Source organism: Bos indicus, chromosome 26, assembly GCF_029378745.1.
Source record: "Bos indicus isolate NIAB-ARS_2022 breed Sahiwal x Tharparkar chromosome 26, NIAB-ARS_B.indTharparkar_mat_pri_1.0, whole genome shotgun sequence".
Classification (NCBI taxonomy): Eukaryota; Metazoa; Chordata; class Mammalia; order Artiodactyla; family Bovidae; genus Bos; species Bos indicus.
Genome location: NC_091785.1, coordinates 41,328,215 through 41,352,659, shown reverse-complemented (window position 1 = coordinate 41,352,659; position 24,445 = coordinate 41,328,215). Strand labels below are relative to the sequence as shown.

The 24,445-nt window shown below is 45.0% G+C and overlaps 1 protein-coding gene across 12 annotated transcripts in view; it reads right to left on the bottom strand.

Annotated features, from left to right (window-relative positions):
* Nucleotides 1-13,613, bottom strand: part of TACC2 (transforming acidic coiled-coil containing protein 2) — a 234,864-nt gene extending 221,251 nt beyond the window's left edge. For 10 of the 12 annotated variants that reach the window (XM_019988482.2, XM_070780980.1, XM_019988489.2 and 7 more), the window contains exon 1: nt 13,470-13,610. The gene's annotated coding sequence lies outside the window, so the exon portion shown is untranslated. Of the gene's footprint in view, nt 1-13,469 lie in introns of all 12 variants that reach the window. The other 2 variants (XM_019988493.2, XM_019988484.2) reach the window with 2 other exon arrangements.
* Nucleotides 13,614-24,445: the final 10,832 nt, after the last annotated feature.

The following is a 24,445-nucleotide window of genomic DNA, read 5'->3' as shown; positions in this document are numbered from 1 at the left end:
CTAAATTTTGAACCTCTAAACTAGAACCTGGGGATAATCATGGAATCCCTGCTTGAATACCTGCAGTGATGGGAAACTCACTCCATCCTGAGGCATCTTGTCTGGAGAGAGGTATACTGGTTCACTGGACAGTTACTTCTATTGCCTCATAGTCTAGATTCCCACTCATGATTCCATGAGAACTGAACTAAGGGCTCTGGACAACAGTGACTACAACTTGGACGTGGGCTGGGCAGTAGCCAGTGCTGAGGCCTGAGAATCAATAGGGCCAATCTAGCTGACTTTATGGACCATTATCTTAGACATGGGTGCAGACCTTTACTCAAGCGCCAATCTAAATCTGCCTTGTTCTGAGACTGCATTCAATCAGCGTGTTCTCTTGTCTTCATGACTGATGAGTGGTAGCTGTCAGTTAGCCAGCCCACAGCTGACCACAGACACGTGAGGGATCATAGCTGAGACCAGACAAAATTGCCAATCCACAGACTCAGAGGCTAAATGAGTGGTTATTGTTGTCAACCACCAAGTTTTGGGATGGTTTATTACATTGTTGTTGTTTGCTCGCTAAGTCATGTCCAACTCTTCATGACTCCATAAACTGCAGCACGCCAGGCTGCCCCGTCCTTAACTTTCTGCTGGAGTTCGCTCAAACTCATGTCCATTGAGCTGGTGATGCCATTCAACATTCTCGTCCTCTGTTATCCCCTTCTCCTCTTGCCCTCAGTCTTTCCCAGCCTCAGGGTCTTTTCCAATGAGTTGGTTCTTTGCATCAGGTGGCCAAAGTATTGGAGTTTCAGCTGTAGCATCAGTCCTTCCAATGAATATTCCAGCTTGATTTCCTTTAGGATTGACTGGTTTTGGGGGGATCCTTTTAATATTCCTTCATACCAGCCCGTACCCAATTCGCTTGGCCATCTTGAAAACATCACAAAGAACACTACGTAAGAGAGGATCAATGGATGCATCAAATCCCTCTCGAGCGGTGAGATGACAGCTTACAAGAACAACTCCTTGACCGGTGGCCACTGTGGCCTTGTGGTCTGGACCAGACTGAGTGTCATTGCCCTGTTGTTCCCTGAGGACGTTGCTCTCAGCATCCCATGTTACAAACCACGCATAAAGCCTCAGCCCAAAGTGGAAACACGAAGCTGAGTACTGATTTGCAGTAAGGGGTCTCTCTTTTTTTTTCTGTCAAAACAGATCTTTGGTGATACATTTAAATATAAGGCTGTCCTTACTCATAATTTCCATACAGTCCTTCTCTGTGGACTGGATACTAGCAAAACCTATTTCTTATGAAAACAAGCTGTTGAAACCCACAAAAATTCAGACATCACTTTGAATCCAAAAGCTGAACTGTGCTGTCATTTTTGGAAATTAAATACAGTATCAACCTAATTGGGAACTGTAGGCTAAGGGGAGGGTGGAAGGAGGCTGGAATGAGGGCTAGGAAGGCTGTTTCAATGCAAACAACACGATAAAGATCTTGAGTGTAGATGTAGTACCAATGCCAATCATATCAGAGCCAAAGACATTAACACGGATGAGTCACGAGTTAGAGCTAAACTAAGAAATGGAAGATATTTGCCTTCTCAGACTGTAAAGAGTCTGCCTGCCATGCAGCAGACCCAAGTTCAGTCCCTGGATTAGGAAGATCCCCTGGAGAAGAGAGTGGCAACCCACTACAGTATTCTTGCCTGGGAAATCCCACGGACAGAGGAGCCTGGTGGGCTACAGTCCATGGGATTGCAAAGAGTTAACACAGCTAGGCGATTGACACATAGTGACATGACACAGTTAGTAAGCCTTTGCAAATGTAATTGTTAGGCTTTAGAGAGAGTTTGGCTAACATCAGGTACTTTCATTATGTAAAATAGAAAATAGCTTTCTAAAACCTCTGTTCTTCAGGTAAGTTTATTGTAAATTTATCTTTAAAATATTAGAGGACTTCTCTGGTGGTTCCAGTGGCTAAGACTCCATGCCCCCAATGTCGGGGGGCTGGATTCAATCCTGGTCAGGGAACTAGATCCTACATGCCACAACTAAGACCGCTGCAGCCAGAAAAAATAATTAATTGATTTTTTAAAATAAGGATAAAAATAGTTATGATATAATTTTTAAAGTCCTAAGGATAAAAATAGTTATGATATAATTTTTAAAGTCCTAATAAATAAAATTTTGTTAAGTCTTATTTTTTTTAAGACTTTGTTACGTCCTATTCTTTTCAGCAAGAACAAAAGAACATCTTAATCCTATTTTCCTATTTTTTATTTGGAAGGACTGGAGAGCATCTGCTGGTCTCGAACCAGCCTCAGAGAGGGTAATTGAGTAATTTGATCACTCTGTAGTCGAAAGAACCACTGAGCTACAGCCAGCCCCTGTATTCCTGTTTTTAAGTTAGCTTTGGGGACAGCTGAAACAACGGAGGCATCCTAACCACCTGCCTCCTGCTATTTCCACCCCAAATGATATAAAACAATGAGAAAGAAAAAGGAACTGTATGCAAAAGCCAGGTCCTTAGTAAAAAGGAGAAGTTCAAGCAGTCTTCAAAATAACTGTAATAAAAAGAGAAAAGTCAGACAGTCCCAGGGCACAATTCCTCAGCTCCCGTGCTCCCCCCAGCACGGAACTTTGTAGAAAGCACAGACTGACCTAGTATCCTAGTGATGAAATAAAAATTCCCACTCTAGGGACTTTGCTGGTGGTCTAGTGGTTAAGATTCTACACTTCTAGTGCAGCGGGCACAGGTTTGATTCCTGGTCAGGGAAGATCCTCCATGTCACATGGTACACCAAAAAAAATTCACTTCAAGGCAAGATAAAAAAAATTTAAACAGAAAACTTTCTCCGCCCACTTGAGCTTCCTCCCTCCCCTCTGGGATGCATCATGTATCTGTATTATACTTCAACAGACTCCCTGCCAACAGTGGCAGAAATACCCATTCAACCATAAAGACCAATTTTTCTCCTTCTGGCATGAGTCAGGTAACTCCTTAGAATAAAATATTTCTTTCTCAGTCTTGTAAGGGGTTATGATGAGCCACCACTTGCCTTGTCCATGTGGACATCTTTGGTGAACTTTATGTATAATGTCGATATATCATTTCCCTTAAAGACAGTGATTGGTGCAGAACAGACAGGTCAGATAACCTGGGAAGATACTGGGTGGCTTCTAATGGAAGTTCTTTGCTTAAGTCCCTACTTGCATATGTGTGCTGAGTCGCTATGGTCATGTCTGACTCTGGAATCCTAGGAACTGTAGCCTACCAGGCTTCTTTGTCCATGGGATTCTTCAGGCAAGAATACTGGCGTGGGTTGCCATGTCTTCCTCCAGGGGATCTTCCCAACCCAGGGATCGAACCTGAGTCTCATATCTTCTGCATTGGCAGGCGGGTTCTTTACCACTAGCACTGTCTGAAAAGCCCCAGCACTTACTTAGGACCTTATTAGTGTTACCAGGGGTATTACCTGTTTTCTGCCTATTTACTAGATCCTTGGTTCTTGCATTATCAAATGTGTGACTGAGCTGCAGATAAATAAAATGATTAGATTACTTGAAATGATTGATCAAATATACAGTCCTATAAGACCATGATGGTAATAGTCTAACTTCTAGAGAAGAGTCACCAAGAAGAAACCATTTCCTGAACCAAACAGACTAATAAGACAGATGGCCCAGAGGCTTTGGACTTCTGTTAACAGAGCTCGTCCAGCAACAGCACATTGAGTGGCTTATCAACAAAATCACCTGAAATAGGAATGAGAATCCCCAGTGCAGTGGGACAAATTTAGACATGAAATGCTTCCCAAACCTTGGGAGGAATTAATATGCTTCCAAAAGATAAGCACTACCCAGTTCTACCAGACACTAGTCATTAGCCACCACAGTCACAGACCTGCATACGATATACCTTGAAAGGAATTCAGGGCAAAGATCAGGATGAGGCACTCTGTACTCTGGGAAAACTGACAAAACAGGCCTTCAGATAGTTAGATATCTTCAGGAGAAAATTTTTATGAACCTGGATTCTTGCATCTTCCCTTACTTAAAAAAGCACTAAAACTATTAACTAAAATGTCTGCTCCTGTGGCTAGCAGCAAACTTCTGTTCAAGTGTGTTCCTGATTGCACGTATCCTCTTCTGCCAAATCACAGACATATTGGCCTCCTCTTTTACCTCTTCAGAGCATTTCTCAGAGCTCTCTGGGAGGCTGTCTCATGGATTATAATCCTCGATTTGAATGGAATGAAATTTTCCTCTCTTTCTCAGATTGACTTTGAATGACTTTTTTTTCTTTGCTATCAGCAAAACAGTGAAGACAGAAGGAAGATAAAGTTGGTCTAAAATTATTGTCAGAATGATTAAGTCCACTCTAAGTCAGAAAATACCAAAAAAAAAAAAAAAAAATAGTGTGTGAGCAAATCAGAGCCTGGACTTCAAAGGGGCAGGGCCTCAAAACACAGGGCATTTAAAGAGACAGGCATGATGTAAAACGCAGCGCTCTGGGAGAGGGGGAAAAAAAGCAAAAACCACAGGAGAAGCACTCTATCGCAACTGTGTGCTAAATGAGGAAAAGAAGGAGCAAGAGAAAATTTAGAGACTGACAAGGAAAAAAGAGAACCACAAAACCTTCCCCACCCTGTGCCACCAAACTTGGCAGCTGTACAGACACAACAGGGCAGTATTAACCCAGCAATCCTGGAGAGCATCCCAATGTTATAAAAATGCAAAAGAGGAATGTCAACAAATCTATACAGAGCTATTGCAAAACAGAAATATCAGGAGATAGCAATTCATATATATCACCTGGGAAAAATCTTTCCCCCACTCTCAAAATAGCTAGAAAGTAGGAGAGAATTGTAAGTCAGTCCACCAACCCTGAATATTGATTAGAAGGACTGATGCTGAAGCTGAAGCTCCAATCCTTTGGCCACCTGATGAAGAGCTGACTCATTGGAAAAGACCCTGATGCTGGAAATGATAGAAGGCAAAAGGAGAAGAGGGTGGCAGAGGATGAGATGGTTGGATAGCATCACCGACTCAACGCACATGAATTTGTGCAAACTCTGGGAGATAGTGAAGGACGGAATAGCCTGGTGTGCTGGAGTCCATGGGGTCACAAAAAGTTGGACACAACTTAGCGACTGAACACCACCACCACCAAACAATTAAATGTTCTTAAACAAGCATTCAAGCATATGTCAGTTCAGTTCAGTCACTCAGTCGTGTCCCACTCTTTGCAACCCCATGGACTGCAGCATGCCAGGCTTCCCTGCCCATCACCAACTCCTGGAGCTTGCTCAAACTCATGACCATCAAGTCTGTGATGCCATCCAACCATCTCATCCTCTGTCGTCCCCTTTTCCCCCCACCTTCCATCTTTTCCAGCATCATGGTCTTTTCCAATGAGTCAGTTCTTCGCATCAGATGGCCAGAGTATTGGAGTTTCAGCTTCAGCATCAGTCCTTCCAACAATATTTGGAACTGATTTCCTTTAGGACAGACTGGTTTAATCTCCTTGCAGTCTAAGGAACTCTCAAGAGTCTTCTTCAACGCCACAGTTCAAAAGCATCAATTCTTCAGTGCTCAGCTTTCTTTATAGTCCAATTCTCATATCCAAACATGACTACTAGAAAAATCATAGCTTTGACTAGATGGACCTTTGTTGGCAAAGTGATGTCTCTGCTTTTTAACATGCTGTCGCGCATATGTAAAACACTTCAAATCGGAAATTCAAAAATTCAATGAACAAAAATCAGGGAGAAATGTAAAGACAGTTGACTGGACTCAGGAAGGAAATAGAAAATGGCTGGATTACTTCAGAAATAAATAAATCACAAGGCACCCAAAAAGAATAGATTAAAAAAAAAAGTTAAACAAGGGCACTGAAGAAAATCAGATAAATGGTGAAAAGAATGAGAAATGACACAAGAAAGAAGCAAATAAGACTTCCCTGGTGACCTAGTGGTCAAGAACCTGCCTGCTAATGCAAGGAACGTGGTTCGATCCTTGGCCCAGGAAGACTCCACGTGCCATGGGGCCACTGAGTCATGAGTCACTACTACTGAGCCCATGCTCTAGAGCCTGTGCTCTGCAACAGGAGAAGCCGCCTCAGTCGGAAGCCTCCACACTGCATCTAGAGGGCAGCCGCCGCACCACAACTAGAGAAAACCCGTGCACAGCAATGCAAACCCAGCGCAGCTAAAAACAATAAAGTTTTAAAATAAATTAATTCTAGTTGTGGCATTGGCCATAATTAAAACTACTTTTTTAAAAGAAGAAAGAAGCAAATAGGATCAGAGAGAAAATATGGGAATGGGAGACAGAGAGTAATATCCCTTTTGTTGAAGTCCTTAAACAAGAAAACAGAACAATGGAGGAGAGCGGATATTTAAAAACTTTGATCCAAGAAAAAATTCCTGAAAGAGAAAAATACCTGAATCTGTACACATTGAAAGGAATCACTGAATACCTGGGAAAATTTACCCAGAACAATCAATTCCCGAGGCAGCAGAATTCCTAAGTTATTATATGCTGAAACCTGTTTTATTCTAGCCTTGATATATGAAGAACAGGTTGACTGAAAATGAACTCCTTCATTCATACTTTAGTTCATTGGCTTTTGGAGGGGTTTTAAAACGCTATTGCATGATAACTTTGCTTTGTGTGTTGATTTTTAATAATATGATAGCACTCTAATTCTTTTGGCTTTATAAGTTATTTGATCTTTCTCTCTGGAGGTCATGAGAATTTTATCTTTTATCTTTGAAATCTAATAGTTTTACTATTTGATAAATGGGGACCAAAACTCATGCAGAAAATCTCACTGTTTCTAAGTTAAAGAAACAGAGTTTGAGTCTGCCAGAGAGGATAGAATTGAAGGGGGAAGCTCTTTAGGGAAAGAGCCAAAATCTGTACACAGATTACCCTTAAGTCTTTGACCAGTTCCTAGAATGCACAACCTCAGGGTAAGCTCCAAAGAGCTCAAGAAAAAGCAACAGCTAGAAGCTAAAAGGGGCAGTCTCGAGAGGGTAGTTTGCAGTTCAGAGTCCCATGGAATTAAAGTGTAGTGAAAGTGTTAGTGGCTCAGTCATGTTCAACTCTTCTCAACCCCACGGACTATAGCCTGCCAGACTTTTCTGTCCGTGGAATTCTCCAGGCAAGAATACTGGAGTGGGTAGCCATTCCCTTCTCCAGGGTTTCTTCATGACCCAGGGGTCGAACCTGAGTCTCCCGCACTGCCAAAGGATTGATGCTTTTGAACTGTGGTGTTAGAGAAGACTCTTGAGAGTCCCTTGGACTGCAAGGAGATCCAACCAGTCCATTCTGAAGGAGATCAGCCCTGGGATTTCTTTGGAAGGAATGATGCTAAAGCTGAAACTCCAGTACTTTGGCCACCTCATGCGAAGAGTTGACTCATTGGAAAAGACTCTGATGCTGGGAGGGATTGGGGGCAGGAGGAGAAGGGGATGACAGAGGATGAGATGGCTAGATGGCATCACTGACTCGACGGACGTGAGTTTGAGTGAACTCCGGGAGTTGGTGATGGACAGGGAGGCCTGGCGTGCTGCGATTCATGGGGTCGCAAAGAGTCGGACACGACTGAGCGACTGAACTGAACTCAACTTTACAAGGTCTAAAACTAAGCCACCACATGATCAAGGCAATCTCCCAGTAACTTAACTGCCTGTAGAGGAAAATACAATATTATTTAAAGGAAGAGAATAGAATGTAGTACCTACTATAATACCCAATACATAATAACAGACTGCTGGATATGTGAGGAAGGAGGAAAACAGAACAGAAAACGGAAATCAAGAGGGAGAATGATCAATAAAAGCAGACACACAGATGTCCTAGAGGCGGAAGTAGCAGACAAGAACTTAAAAATAACTCTTACAAACAGGACCCAAAAAGGTAACTATGGTGGTGAAAGACAGGAAGTTTGTGGAGGACACATATAATGGAGGATATAGGAGAGTTATGGAAACCTGGGCAAAGGGGGGTGTGAAATAGAAAAGTAGCTTAAGAGACAGATCAACCCAAGGAAATTTGTGGTTCTTGTTTGAGCCCTGATTGAAATAAACTGTCTTAAAAAATGAGACAACCAGTGATATTTGAATGCCAACAGGATTTTTAATATTAAGGAATTATCATTTATTTTTAGGTATGATGTTATCATTATACACATATTAAAAACAGTCCTCATCTTTTAGAGATACATACCCTAATATTACTGATTAAATGATGGAATGATTTGCTCGAAAACAATATCATAGTTGGGACAGACATTAATGGCAAGTAGAGTTATAAATGAAATAAGATTGTCCAGATGCAGATAATCACTGAAACTAGTAATTGGTATATGAAGATTCTTATAATATTCTCCTTACCTTTGTGCTTGCTTGGAAAGCACAATAAAAAGTGAAGAAAGGGAAGGAGATTGGGAGAGAGGGAAGGAAACTCTTCCTCTTACGTGTGACTCCAGTTCTCCAGCAACCCCAACTGAGCCCATCTTTGCTGCATCCATGGTGATGAGTGCAATCGGATCATCCCTTTCCCAGATGCGTGAAGGTGACCTGCTGCTAATTTGCTGTTGTTGCTGTTCAGTTGCTAAGTCGTGTCCGACTCTTTGCAACCCCGTGGACTATTGCCTGCCAGGCTCCTCTGTCCATGGGATTTCCCAGGCAAGACTACTGGAGTGGGTGGCCATTTCCTTCTCCAGGAGATCTTCCTGACCCAGGGATCAAACCCAGGTCTCTTACACTGCAGGTGGTCTCCTGCATTGCAGGCAGATTCTTTCCTGAGTGAGCCACCAGCGCGGTGTGCTAAGTCACTTCAGTCATGTCCAACCCTTTGCGATCCCATGGATCGCAAGAAGCCCCCAGGCTTCTCTGTCCATGGAATTTCCGAGGCAAGAATACTGGAGTGGGTTGCCATGCCCTTCTCCAGAGGATCTTCCTGACTCAGGGATTGAACCCATGTCTCTTCTGTTTCCTGCATTGGCAGGTGGCTTCTTTACCACTAGCACCACCTGGGAAGGCCCAAGCCACCAAGGAATGAGGCGTTTGCAAAAGCATCTCAGTCTTAGACAAGCTGGGGCTGGTGCTGGAGGAGAGGGAAGTACACGCAACAGACGTCAAATTGTGATGCTTCTGCCAGGTGATGCACACAATACCCTCACCAAGTGTTCTTCAAAGAACTGGAACACATTAGGGGATGATCTTGTGACCGACAGGATTCAAGAGTTGTTGTCTCATCTGTTTGCTATGAAATACGAGATGCAAAGTAACGTCATCAGATCCTAACTTGAACCTATGTTTCAGCAGAAGTGTAGCCATAGGGATGGTTTCTTGAGTGACCAAAAGTGAATACAGAGCCATGTTTTTCCTTGTTTGTTTTTTGTTTCTTTGTTTGTTTTGGCTATGCCCCTCAGCTTGCGTGATCTTAGATCCCTGGCCAGAGATTGAACCCTGGTCCTTGGCAGTGAAAACACTGGACCATCAGGGAATTCCCAGGGCCATGTTTTCCAAATTCATAGAGTCACCTACAAAATTGTGTCCCCTCAAAATGAGAAACCTGGTCCTACTTAGAAATCGTCACTCCAGCTTCACCCACCTCCAAACCCTTCACAGTCCTTTCATAGCAAAGGAACACAAGCAGAAAGAAATAATATTTCATGGTTTAAATCTTGCAACTCAGGATTTGATCAGCACCAAAGGCAACTATGCAGAGGTGAGCTGGACCTTGGTAGAGTCTGGACGTTACCTTGATGCCCCGGAACCCTGAGCCACAACCCGTTTTAGGCATTCCAGAACTTTGTGCAGATATAAGCAGCCTGGCTACAGAAAGTGGGCCCTCTTTGCTGGAACAACATTAGCCTGCGTTGCTGGGTTTAATCTCTTTATAATTCTTTGGCACCACTTCTGGCACTGGGCTCAGCCAAGCTGTTCCCTGACTCGAGTGTGGAGCAGAAATTCCCCTTTTTAGGTCACAAACTCAGAGAACCCACTCACACCGGTGACTCCACTGTGTCAATTTTAAACATCTCCATTAACATATGAAATGTTAGCAAAGTGGCAGCTATCCTGAGTTGCCCCTGCCGTATGTAGGCATTGCCCAAGATTGAAACACACACACAAACTTGCCTGCCAGGCTAGAATGGTAAAAACACATGGATCTCCACCTCTTCTGAACACAACTGAATCAAGAACCCTAGGACAAGGGTCATGGGTTATTCAGCGACCATCAGAGGGTACAGCCAAGCCCACAAAGATTGTGTCTCTGTGTGAGTTTCTTAGTTGGTCTCTGGCTGCTCCTCTGTTGTCTCACCACATGGAGTCTTGGTCCCCATGCCCTGCCTTTGGTGTTGGGATGGGAGCTTTTGTGCTGAGCTGGACAAATCTCACCCAGGCTTGTCACCTCCTTAGGAATCAGAGCACTGGACTAGTGTGAGCATCACAGTGAGTTTGGTTTTCTGCTTGCCGATACTCCACAATCTGGTCAATGGTGTTTGTCCCGGCTCTCTCCCTTCCCTATCAGTCATCCACTGCCGTCCCCTACCCCTGGCCTATTAAATCCACATCCTTGCCTGCACTTGTCACAGCTACCCAGCTTATACTTCTCTACTCCCACCAAATCACACACTCAAGCAGGAGACTTACAAGGGCTTGCCTTTATCCTTTGCTGTGAAACCTACTCTTTCATCCTTCTTCTCTCTGCCCACCACACACTGACTGAGCACTCATAACACCCAGGTCCTTGGCAGTGAAAGCACTGGACCGCCAGGGAATTCCCAGGGCCATGTTTTTTAAACTCATTGAGTCACCTACAAAATTGTGTCCCCTCAAAATGAGAAACCTGGTCCTACGTAGGAATCATTACTCCAGCTTCACCCACCTCCAAACCGTTCACAGCCCTTTCGTACTAAAGGAGCACAAGCAGAAAGAATAATATTTCATGGTTTAAATCTTGCAAGTCAGGATTTGACCAGCATCAAAGGCAACTATTCAGAGGTGAGTTGGACCTTGGTAGAGTCTGGATGTTTCCTTGGTGCCCCGGAACCCTGAGACACAACCAGTTTTAGGCATTCCAGAACTTCGCGCAGATATAAGCAGCCTGGCTACAGGAATTGAGCCCTCTGTTGCTATTTGATAGGGGCCTTGGAAGTCAATGAAGGAGGCTACAAGCCAGGAGGCAATAAGAAGGAGGGCTTAGCTCAGTGCCAGAGACCCCCAGAGCCAGTGCGTGCTGACCTGAGTGGGGACTGGGTGTGGGCGCCCAGCAGAGACGGGCCCACCTTCAGACTGGAATGAAGCAGGTAGGAACTGAGAAGTAGGGGTTAAAAGAGTTGCTTCAACCCAGAGCTGTGTCTTCTCAACGAATCCCCCCTTCTCTTTTTAAATGAGTTTCTGTTTCTTGCAACCAAATGTTCCTGGATTAAAACCACACTCAAAAGTTGCCCATGACCTTCACACTCTGGCCTCTTCACAGTCCTCATCTTCCAGCATTTCCATAGCACCTGACACTGTTACCCCACCCTCCTCCACAAACTCCCTCCACTTAGGACTTTTCTGAAAGGTGCTGCAAAACCTCGTCCTCTTTTTCCTTCTCCAGTGCTCCTCTTCCCCTCTTTGTAAAGCCTTCTAATGAGATTCAGGATTTGGTCTTCCGGCCTGGGTTGCTCCTAGAAGATTCCACAGGTCCCCTTGCTTCCGCTACTGAGCCCATGGAGAAGACTCCCCGTCTAGACACCAGCCCTGACCTCTCCCTTCCACCTCCACCGCATTTTTAACTCTCTGACGGATATCTCCACTTGGATGATGCATAGTCACTCAACCTCCTGAAATGCACATTTGATATCTCCCAGCCAATCCCTCTCCTGACTTTTCCCATTTTGGCTGAGAGGCCTGCATTCTTTCAGCCACATCCCCTGGGGCTCTCACCATAACACTACACAGTGTGGTGATGGCTTACTTAGTCTCTATCTCCCCACTAGCCTGGGGGCTCCACAGGGGCCTGGATTCTGTGACTGGTGTGCAGACTATTGCCTCTGTCCCTCCACTGTTTCCAGGGGTCTGGTACATGGGGATCACTTAAATGTTTGCTGAATGAATTGATGATTATCTTTTATTTGCCCCTCTGCTTCATTCCTCTGGTCTCTCCAATATATACTCACCAAGCCCTCTGAATTCTTCCTTCCTGAGGTCTCTTCTTGTCCCCTTCCTGCCCGTTGCCTTGGCTCCTGGGCCAGACCCTCATCACCACCTATAAGCGCTCTTGCAGAAGCGAGCTGGTCTCTCTGAGTGCAATTAAATGCCTGCAGAGTGGAATTCTGGGAAGATGGTGGCAGCAGAGTTTTCAGGTCTTCCCAAATCCCCTCTTGTAAACAGATAGAACAAATTGCATAGTAAAAGTAAAAACCTGTGGACACTCACAACAGAACTGGATGATAAGGGTTCCCCTAACCTCAGCCATCCACAGGGCCCACCTGGTTTCGGCACCTGTGCAGGAGGACCCAGAGAGAAGCAACAGGGCAAAGTCAGGTAGACCTGAGAGCAGGAAACCCGCCCAGGGAGCCGACAGGTGTCAGTGGAGAGGATGGTGGGCCAGTGTGGGAGCAGCAGCTAAAACTGGGAGGAGCTTTGCTGCATCCAGACAAACTCAGCTATTACACACTGGATTATACTCAAGAGTAAGTGGGATAAAGAATTTCAGTCTGTGCATTTCTGTTGCACAGAACGTGCTGTAAAATAAAACACATGCTCACACATACACACACACTCCCACACTCCACTGTGTTTAACTCAGCTGCTAGATTCTCTCATGAGGCTAAGTTCACTGCCTTACTTCAGTGTGATCTGATGACTGGGTTATAGCTGACACCAAGTCAAACTCAGAAACACTCGGCTTTTGTTGAAATCACATGGCAGCTCAAGTTGGCAGCCATGACGTCAGAAGCAGGTCTGAAAAGGTACTTGTGGAGTCTAGAGAGACGCTGTGCAAACATGTCAAAATCAACAGCATCGCCAGCTTTAAAATAACTTTTTGTCATAAAGTCTTGGTGTCTCAGGCCCTCAGGGCTCTCTTAAATCATCATTCCACAGGCTCATAAATACTTGAAAATCCAGTTTGCTGTCGGCAGAATCATCACAGAAGCCAGAAGAAATTTCAATAATCACCTAGCCCAAACTTTATTTTACCCGGGAAGAGATGGAGGTCTAGGTTAATGAGGACTTGTCCTACCAAAAGCAACAAATCACTAAGTGGAAAGAAAAAAATACGGTTTATGTGGCTTTGGAGACAATCAGAAGGGGAGAAATAAGAAGCACAGATGGGCCTTCAATTTCCCTTTATAAGGGAAAAAAAGAAAGAAAGAAATGCATTTACCCCGCTAATCTCAGCAGCCAAACCAGTTTAAAGCACATGTTGCTCAAAGGAATAAAGCCATCAATCTGAGGCTTACTTACCCAGTATCCTCTCAGCATGAGGGGCAGAGAGGGGGAGAGGCCCTTTCTTCCTGATGTTACGGCTCTTCAGCACTGCCCTCCGCTCGCAGTCTGTCTTCCCAGGATCACATGGAAGCGTTCTATAAATGTGCCTTGGCTTAAGGTTCGGAACGCTGGCCTGGGAGCCGGCAGTGTGTAAGCAATCTGACCCAGGCCAGAGGCAACTTTCCAGAAACCTCTGCTGCCCAGAAGGAGGACAACAAGGGGCAGAGAGCTTGCAGGTACTGGGAGCCCGAGGTGCTCTGTTTTTCTACGTGTATCTGGGATCTGAAGCCAGTCTCTACTGCTTCGAGCTGCAATCAAATTTACTTGGGGGCAGTTCTATATCTTACTTTTCAAAACAAAACGGTCTTAAAAAAAAAAAAAACCTATAAAATGAGAAGTACTTTTGGTAAATGGGGACAGGTCACTGTCAACTTCTACTGGCCTTGTAAAATCAAGTTGTCTTTTTTGAAAATGTCACTAGGCCCCTTTGGGAAAGGCGAAGTGAGCAAAGGCTGTTAATGCCGATTCTAAATGGCAAAGATACCTAAAAAAAATTCCATCAGTATTCTGTTGTAGCCACACATTCTGGGAAACAAATTCACTCAGAAGGACAATGCAGATAGTGGAGTGCAGTTTATTACACCAGCGGGCCCAAGGCAGAGTTTCCTCTTAGCCAAGGACCCCGACCAGGTTTTGTGAAAACCTTATATACCCTAAGCGTATGTGTCCAAATCCACCTCCCCCAAAGTCCCTGAAACTAGTCTGAACAAAGGAAGAAGAGAGATACAGTCAAAGTTAACCCGTGCTTGATTCATAAGCCTTAGAAATCTGTATGTAGGTCAGGAAACAACAGTTAGAACTGGACATGGAACAACAGACTGGTTCCAAATAGGAAAAGGAGTACATCAAGGCTGTATATTATCACCCTGCTTATTTAACTTATATGCAGAGTACATCATGAGAAACACTGGACTGAAAGAAACACAAGCTGGAATCAAGATTGCCGGGAGAAATATCAATAACCTCAGATATGCAGATGACATCACCTTTATGGCAGAAAGTGAAGAGGAACTCAAAAGCCTCTTGATGAAAGTGCAAGTGGAGAGTGAAAAAGTTGGCTTAAAGCTCAACATTCAGAAAACAAAGATCATGGCATCCGGTCCCATCACTTCATGGGAAATAGATGGGGAAACAGTGGAAACAGTGTCAGACTTTATTTTTTGGGGCTCCAAAATCACTGCAGACGGTGACTGCAGCCATGAAATTAAAAGACGCTTACTCCTTGGAAGGAAAGTTATGACCAACCTAGATAGCATATTCAAAAGCAGAGACATTACTTTGCCAACAAAGGTCCGTCTAGTCAAGGCTATGGTTTTTCCTGTGGTCATATATGGATGTGAGAGTTGGACTGTGAAGAAGGCTGAGCACTGAAGAATTGATGCTTTTGAACTGTGGTGTTGGAGAAGACTCTTGAGAGTCCCTTGGACTTCAAGGAGGTCCAACCAGTTCATTCTAAAGGAGATCAGCCCTGGGATTTCTTTGAAGGGAATGATGCTGAAGCTGAAACTCCAGTACTTTGGCCACCTCATGCGAAGAGTTGACTCATTGGAAAAGACTCTGATGCTGGGAGGGATTGGGGGCAGGAGGAGAAGGGGACGACAGAGGATGAGATGGCTGGATGGCATCACTGACTCGATGGATGTGAGCCTGAGTGAACTCCGGGAGTTGGTGATGGACAGGGAGGCCTGACATGTTGCGATTCATGGGGTCGCAAAGAGTTGGACACGACTGAGCGACTGAACTGAACTGAAGCCTAGGTAGTTAACAGCGGACAATTATCAATAGGTTGTGGTCATTCCCCAATAACCATAATAGAATGTATGATTCTATTCAGTTACACGGATAATTAGGGTATTCTTTTAGGTGATGGAGAGCCCTGGGGCTCTTCCTTCTGGGGGCCTGGTTTTTCAGTTGGTATGTCGTTTCCATAGATACTGGGCATATAGCTCAAAGTCCACAGTCTGGCCCAAGATGGAGTCCTGCTTTCAAGATAGATGGGGTGCTCTTTACATGCCAACACCAAAAACTCTCCAAGATAAATCATTAAGTGAAAAAAAATTAAGATGCAGCACAGTGTGTCTAATATGTCACCCACCATCTATGTAAAAAAAAGGAGGGTATAAGTTTCCATGTCTATACTACATTATGTATAGTATATAAATTCTATGTTCTGAAAAACTCATACTATACTGTCTTATGATATATAAATTAATGACTCTTTTTAGAAATTCACAGGAGAAACTAGTGTCAGTGGCTGCCTCCGGGGGGCGGGCCAGCATGAGCCAGGGAGGTGTGGGGACTGGAGTCCAGAGAAAGAGGACGATCGCCTCCTCTTAGGGTCTAGGAATTTTATCTCATGTGAATAGGAATTTTTCACATCCACATTCATAATGTGAATACTAATTTTCATTAGCATAAATATTTAATTTTCAAAATTATTCTACTATTCAGAGCACTGAATTCTATGGACCATAAATCCTACTTCTCATATATTTAAATATTTTGATTGAATTGAGAAGGAATTCTTTAAGAAGATGGAGTTCTGTGATATGTGTGTGTGTGTAAAAACCCTATAGTAGCAAAACACCTGAGTGAGTTTTGAATGAGGCGTCTGAAGGTTGGATGTTCAGTCCTGATTCATCTCCTTTCTAACCTGGACTTGGATCAAGTGTCTGAACATCATATTGTTAGGTAGGTAGAATAGGGAAAAGGAGTCCAGAATGGTGGTGGCTAAAAGACAAGGAAGGGAAAAGCCCGCGAAAATAGAACAAAAGAAGCTCCGAGGACTGGAGTGAGGACCTCAGGTAAAACAAACAACACTCCTGGCTGGCCCAGTTTACATAGGACAGGCCCAGGGAGAGATAAACATATAAAAAGAGGAGCCAAAGCTAGCTCTCTCTCTCTCTTTCTCATGCTGGGGCGCTCTTCTCCTCGCGTCTTTGGATCGACGTGCCCTCATGCCTCAAAGATGGATTTTCCTGCTATCTTATAAATAGAATAGAGCTGTAACACTGAGCTGTAACACTGATTTGTCTAAGAGCTATAACATGGTCCATTCGAGACCTGAGAGCTATAACACGGTCTATCCAAGACCTGAGAGCTGTGACCCGCCAAGGGGGCTTTAATGTCCGTCACTCCAAATCTTTGTTGTGACAAGGACAAAGAACCGAGGAACATACACTTGTGTGACATCTATGGTGCTGTGACTCGGATTTAACCCGGCTGAAACAACCTCCGTGCAGAAGAGGCCAAGCACAGCAGGAGCCCAACTCAGCGAAGCTCCCGCAGTAGAGGCGGGATCCGCCAGTCCCAGGGGTCCCAGGAGGTCGTCACACCTCGACCTGCCCAGGGACCCAATTCTCGGGAGGCTGTCACACCTCGACCTGCCCGGGGATTCAATCTCTAGAAGGCTGTCACGCCTCAGCCTGCCTGGGGATCTGCACCCTGACCCGGGGATGCCTGGCTCTCAGGTTGCAACAGTTCTGGGTAGGATAAACTTCAGAAAGACTCAACCCTAAGGAAGTCCTCCCATGGAAACAGAAGGAAGCCTATTACTTGCGGGACTATAACTCAGGAGCCTGATGAGAACCCCATTGCCTTTCTGGAAAGGCTAAAAGAGGCCCTCCAAAAGTTTACCAATCTGGACTTACACTCTTACGAGAGACAGGTGATTTTAAAGGTTAAATTCCTGTCCCAGTGTGCGTCAGATATCAGAATTAAGTTACAACAGCTACAAGAGCAGGACCCTGCTGCTTCTTTAGATGAGATGGTTCAGATAGCCACCAATACCTTTTATAACAGAGAACAGGAGAAGGAGGCCAAGGCCCAGGAGAGGGAGAGAAAGAAAGAGACAAGGCATGCCCAGATGCTGGCCACCCTCCAGAGAAGCCCTATGGCAAACCCCAAGTCCTTGAAGGACAAGGCACGAGACAAATGCCTGATCTGTAGACAGGCGGGGCATTGGGCCAAAGAGTGTCCAAACCGTGACCAGTCTCCTAGAATGGCTTGCCACAAATGCCATCAACTGGGACATTGGGCGGCACTCTGCCCTCGAGACCCAAGAGCCTCAAGGTCAAGCGTCAAGCCTACCCTCACGATGGTTCAACAGGACTGAAGAGGCCTGCTCTAGCCAGCCCGCTGTCACAGATAACCATCACGGGGCTGGAGCCAAGGGTGCAACTGGATGCGGCAGGTAGGTCCGAGAATTTCTTGGTTGACACAGGGGCTACCTACTCTGTCTTGATCTCCTACTCTGGAGCCTTCTCCTCCCAAACCTGTACCATTTTGGGTGCTACAGGAAAAGCAACTACTAAAGGATTCACCCGACCACTTCTTTGTTGCTGGGATGGACAAATATTTTCCCACCAGTTTCTGGTGGTCCCTGAGTGTCCTACCCCCTTATTGGGAAGAGATATACTCACTAAACTGGGGACCAGCCTTGTGATGGGAAGTTTTTCAGCTCCTAGAGCTCTACAGCTCCTGGTCACTACTGAAGAACCCGTTACACCTTCAATAGAGAGGGACCAAAAACTATGGGAAGACAAAATTAACCCCCAGGTGTGGGACCAGGGGATTCCTGGACGAGCCCACCAAGCTGAACTGGTCATCATTGTCCTCCGAGATCCTACTCGATTTCCTAACTGGAAACAATATCCTCTCTAAAGAGAGGCTCGGGAGGGACTACAGCCTTTAATAAATAAATTCCTTGCTTGTGGGCTATTGTTCCCCACCAGTTCACCATGTAACACCCCAATCCTCTCAGTAAAGAAAAAAGACGGAACCTGACAAATGATTCAAGATCTCCGGATCATAAATGAAGCTGTAGTCCCCCTCCATCCCACAGTACCCAATCCCTATGTAACCTTGGGAGAAATCCCACCCAGTGCCAAGTGGTTTACAGTCTTGGATCTCAAAGATGCATTTTTTTTGCACACCACTGGCTAAAGAATCCCAATATCTTTTTGCCTTTGAGTGGGAAGCCCCAGGAGAAAAACACCAACAGATGACTTGGACAGTATTACCTCAGGGGTTCAGAGGTAGCCCCCACCTGTTTGGGCAGGCCCTTAGCCGGGATCTCCGAGATCTGGATCTGGGACCTAATAGGAAAATATTACAATACGTAGATGACCTACTAATCTTCTCTCCAGATGAGAAAAGTGCCCAACAACATGCAATCCAGGTTCTAAACTTCTTGGCAGAAAGGGGATATAAAGTCTCCCGTGCTAAGTCACAGATGGTCTAGACAAAGGTCACTTACCTGGGAGTTCAGATTACACATGGGTCCAGGAGGCTGTCCTCTGATGTACAAGGAATCTTCCAGTTGCCTTCCCCTATGACTCGAAAACAATTGCGAGCTTTCCTGGGGCTAACTGGGTATTGTAGAATCTGGATACCCACTGCTACTGCTACCGCTAAGTCGCTTCAGTCGTGTCCGACTCTGTGTGACCGCATAGACGGCAGCCCACTAGGCTCCTCTGTCCCTGGGATTCTCTAGGCAAGAATACTGGAGTGGGTTGCCATTTCTTTCTCCAGTGCATGAAAGTGAAAAGTGAAAGTGAAGTCGCTCAGTCGTGTCCGACTCTGTGTGACCCCATGGACTGCAGCCTACCAGGCTCCTCTGTCCATGGGATTTTCTAGGCAAGAGTACTGGAGTGGGGTGCCATTGCCTTCTCCGCTGGATACCCAACTATGGTCTAATTGCCCAGCCTTTATATGAAAGCTTAAAGGGACAAGATGATTCAATCCCACTGATGTGGGGAACTCCTCAAAAGAAGGCAGAGGCTACACTAAAACAGGCCTTAACTCAGGCACCTGCCTTGAGGTTGCCAGACCCAGAAAAAGCACTCCAACTTTATGTCCATAAAAGAGAGGGAATAGCCTTCGGAGTGTTAACTCAAAAGTTGGGATCTGAGCCCCAGCCTGTAGCTTACTTATCCAAGAGGCTAGATCCAACTACCCGAGGTTGGGCCCCCTGCCTTCGAAATCTTGCAGCTATTGCAATCATGATAGAAGATGCTTTAAAACTCTCCTTTGGGGGCAAACTATTTTTACCAGCCACCAAGTAAAACAACTCCTAAATGGGAGAGGCCATTTATGGATGTCTGATCAAAGAATCCTCAGATATCAAGTAACGCTGATGGAAAATCCAGGCCTCACTATATCCCTTTGTGAGGTTCTTAAGCCAGCCACCCTCCTGCCTACCCCCGAGGGCTCTCTCCCCTTTCACTCTTGTCTAGAAACCTTGGACCACTGGACAAAACCCCGAGAGGGATTGTCAGAAGATCCTCTGACCAATCCTGAGGAAATCTGGTACACTGATGGAAGCAGCTTTGTCTTGGATGGAAAAAGAAGAGCTGGGTATGCAGTAGTCTCCAATTTTGAGACCATAGAGGCTAAGCCTCTGCCACCAGGTCAACCAGCTACAACATGCAGTGCCAGTTCAACAAAAATATAAAACTACAGCTGACCACGGAAAATATCACACACCCTTAGATGGACACCACTATAAGGACTCTGAGGCTTGAGACTAACAAGAGGGGGAGGCCCAATACCCCTCACCGTCCCAGTTCAGCAGGAAGTAGCCAGAAAGACCTCGACGCCCCTATTCCCAAAGAATTGGGCCTCCCATCTCTTGAGGGGGGAATGTTAGGTAGGTAGAAGAGGGAAAAGGAGTCCAAAATGGCAGTGGCTAAAAGACAAGGAAGGGAAAAGCCCACGAAAATAGAACAAAAGAAGCTCCGAGGACCGGAGTGAGGACCTCAGGTAAAACAAACAACACTCCTGGCTGGCCCAATTTACAGAGGACAGGCCCAGGCAGAGATAAACATATAAAAAGAGGAGCCAAAGCTAGCTCTCTCTCTCTCTCCCTCCCGCGCGCTGGGGCGCTCTTCTCTTCGCGTCTTTGGATCGATGTGCCCTCACGCCTTGAAGATGGATTTTCCTACTATCTTCTAAATAAAATAGAGCTGTAACACTGATTTGTCTAAGAGCTATAACATGGTCCATTCAAGACCTGAGAGCTGTAACACGGTCTATCCAAGACCCGAGAGCTGTGACCCGCTGAGGGGGCTTTAATGTCCGTCACTCCAAACCTTTGTTGTGACGAGACAAAGAACCGAGGAACATACACTCGCGTGACAATACGTCAGTTTCATCAGGTGTAAAATTGTCCCCCACCTCACCTTCTCCACAGGCCTACACAGTCCAAATAAGACAAGGATATAAAAGCCCTCTAAAAGCAGAAAACCCCTATTCAGGAATAGGATGGTTCAGGGTGATCACATTTGATCATGTTTTCTTGAAATTCTTGTGTAATTCAACCCTCAAGTATTTTAAGTTGTATTTTCCCTTAAGAACAAGCATGGAAGTCAAGGGCATAGTTTCAGAGGACCTGGGCCCACAGTCATTGTGGTTAATGTGCATCTTAGTGCTATCCGTAATTTTCTCAGCATCACCTCCCATATCTTCTTCTAAACAACCTCTTGTCCTGTCATCGTGAGCTGTTTTGCCCTCCTGCAAGGTTTTCTATCAAATCTAAGTTCTGTTCCCAGTTCATTTACCCAGAAGCATTTTTTTTTAGTCCTCACATTAGTACCAAGTCATCATGGTTGGGCTAAATTGCCTTGAGATATTAAAAAAAACAACAACTTTCGATTACACTAAAATTACTTTGCCAATAAAGGTCCATCTAGTCAAAGCTATGGTTTTTCCAGTAGTCATGTATGGATGTGAGAGTTGGACTATAAAGAAAGCTGAGCGCCAAAGAACTGATGCTTTTGAACTGTGGTGTTGGAGAAGACTCTTGAGAGTCCCTTGGCCTGCATGCAAGGAGATAGACTGAAAGTCCATCCTAAAGGAGAGCAGTCCTGATTATTCATTGGAAGGACTGATGTTGAAGCTGAAACTCCAATACTCTGGCCACCTGATGCAAAGAACTGAGTCATCTGCAAAGACCCTGATGCTGGGAAAGGCTGAAGGCAGGAGAAGGGGACGACAGAGGATGAAATAGTTGGATGGCATCACTGACTCAATGGACATGAGTTTGGGTAAACTCCAGGAGTTGGTGATGGACAGGGAGGCCTGGTGTGCTGCAGTCCATGGGGTCGCAAAGAGTCTGACACAGCTGAGCGACTGAACTGAACTGACTGAAAATCACAAACGAAAGTCCTAATGCCTATGAACGGTGTGGTTCCTTCCCTCGGTCCTGAAGAAAAGCTGCGGACACGCCTGCTTACCAGCGGAGGTGGCGCCACCACGTGGCCACTGTGTGGATGCAGTTTTCATCATTTGTCGGGTCAGCTTTGAAAGGATTCTTAACCTAAAAACTAATTAATTCACAAAAGAAAAAAAGATTGTTTTTAATTTGAGGATATTTGACATATTTCAAAATTCACTTATAAAGTGAGGTTTTATAATATTTTTATTTTGTATTACTTATTTGCCCAATTCAAATTCATGTAAATGCAGACTTGCTGAAAATTACTAGCATATGGCCGACAATGCAAAGGAAACAAAACATTTCCCAGGAAATGCCTAGAACTGCTGATTATTTAAAAGTTCTAAAAGGAAAGTAAATTCAAACTAATGTTTATTATGACAGTAAACAGGTGGATTTATTAAAATAAAAAGATAATGTTTACAGTTCATTATCTCCTTATGCAGTGAAAAAGAAACTCCCATTAAGGAAGCAACTGGAGCATACACACTTAACTCTTTCCCTTCAAGGTACTTCATTAAAGTGATCGCTAAAGGATGTTTTTGTTTTCAAGCATCTTAGGGCAATAATGAAGCAAACTGGACGGCACGCCAGCCAAGAGATGGCTCCGTGTTTGTGGGTAACGGGAAGGGGATGGAGGTCTGACCACAGGGGAATCAGAGCTGAGGTGTCCCAGCCCAGAGCTGGGGGGAGAGGGGCAATGAAACACTAGGAACGTGGCAGAGAGCTGAAAACTCCCAAAAGAACCAAGAGAACGGGCTGAAAATAAAAACCAGGTGTAAATGAAGCCAACTCCCCATCTCACCCTCTCCTGGTGCCTATCAATTAGACAAAAGCAAAACCGAAACCAAAAACCAAACTAGCCATGTATTCTGGGGAAAAAAAAACCCAGAAAGTTAAAGGTAAGCTTAATAAAATAACTTACAAATAGATTTAAAGAAAGATTTAAAATATGAAAGCATATAAGAGACTTAGGGAGTCAGTCCATGAAGTCTCACATCTGATTAACAGGAGATCCAGACACCGAACAAAAAAGCAGAAGGAAGAAATTATCAAAGACAGAATATGAGAATAACGAAAATATTTCCCAAAGTCGAAGGAGATGAATCTCCGGATTGAAAAGGCGTCTGGTACAATAACTAAAACTATTTCTCACTGTCCTGTGAGTTGACAGGGCTCAGCTAGCGAACTCTTATGTTGGGAGAGGGCTCTCATGTGGCTGCAATCAGACTGCAGCTAAAACCAGAGTCATTCCAAGGCTCCATGGATTGGGGTTTTCAAAACGCTGACTCCCATCACTGGCAGGTCACGCAGACTTTGGCTAGAAGCTCAGCAGTGGCTTACCTACGGCCTCTTCGTGTGTCTTGAACTTCCTTACAGCATGGCAGATGGGTTCCAAGAGCAACTGTTTTAATACACAGGAAAGAGAAACTGCCGATCTTTCGAATCCAGAAACGGACACAGTGTCATTTCTGCTATATTCTACTCATCAGAGAGTCACAGTGCCCAGATTAAAGGGGAGGAAACATAGATCTTCCATTTCAGTGGGAGAAATATCAAAGAGTTCACAGCCATCTCAAGTTACCACCACCCCCTAAATGCTTCTAGAAATAAAACACACTAGGTCACTTACAAAGTAAAGAGAATCAGAACCAAACTCATTTTCCAGCATTTCCTCCCTTGTGTATCATACTGCAGTTACATATGCCAGACTCATTTTATCCTCGAGGACTTTTCTCTGCCATCGTCTCTGACTAGAACACATGTTCCCTGAATCTTTGCATGACTCACTACTTCTCACACTTCAACTCTCATCTCAAATGTCACCTCCTCTGAGGTGTCCCTGCTCATCATATCTAAAATAGCATAGTACTCTTGCCTGGAAAATCCCATGGACAGAGGAGCCTGATAGGCTGCAGTCCATAGGGTTGCTAGGAGTCAGACACGACTGAGCGACTTCACTTTCACTTTTCACTTTCATGCATTGGAGAAGGCAATGGTACCCCACTCCAGTGTTCTTGCCTGGAGAATCCCAGGGACGGGGGAGCCTGGTGGGCTGCCATCTCTGGGGTTGCACAGAGTTGGACACGACTGAAGCGACTTAGCAGCAGCAGCAACAGCAGCAGTCAGCATTTATATCCTTCAGTTCAGTTCAGTTCAGTTCAGTCGCTCAGTCGTGTCCGACTCTTTGCGACCCCATGAATCGCAGCACACCAGGCCTCCCTGTCCATCATCAACTCCTGGAGTTCACTCAGACTCACGTCCATCAAGTCAGTGATGCCATCCTTTATATCCTTGCTGTTAAGTCGCTTCAGTCGTGTCCAACTCTGTGCAACCCCATAGACAGCAGCCCACCAGGCTCCTCTGTCCATGGGATTTTCCAGGCAAGAGTGCTGGAGTGGGGTGCCATTGCCTTCTCTTCATGGCACAAACCAAGTCTTTTTTTCTTGTTTTTATTATGTCTCCTTCATGAGAGTAGCAACTTTGTCTTTTTTTAAACATTTTTTTTTATGTGGACTATTTTTAAAGTCTTTATTGCATGTGTTACCATATTGTCTCCATTTTGTTTTGTTTTTGTGGCTGCAGGGCATGTGGGATCCTAGCTCCCAGATCAGGGATGGAATCCACAGCCCTCTGCACTGGGACCTGAAGTCTTAACCACTGGATGATCCCGGAA